Source organism: Plasmopara halstedii (genome assembly GCF_900000015.1).
Source record: "Plasmopara halstedii genome assembly, contig: Scaffold_614, whole genome shotgun sequence".
In the NCBI taxonomy this organism is placed as follows: domain Eukaryota; phylum Oomycota; class Peronosporomycetes; order Peronosporales; family Peronosporaceae; genus Plasmopara; species Plasmopara halstedii.
The window spans coordinates 1,510,469-1,510,693 of NW_020187532.1; positions in this window are offsets into that span (position 1 = coordinate 1,510,469).

Sequence of the window (225 nt, forward strand, 5' to 3'; positions counted from 1 at the left end):
TGGCAAGAGCTTCCGGGGTTGGGAGAAGGCCACACGGACGAGCACGAGACGACAGTGAGGACGCACCTGGGTCCTGGGTGCCAGTCACTGCACTGCGGAAAGACAGACGACGGGTCGGAGACGGAGAGCTTGGAGCTTCGGTTCCAGAAACCCTCACCATTTCCTCAGCAGTAGCAGCGTCAGCGGTGGTCTCCATAGTTGGCTGAGAGTCAGGTACCGAAGCAC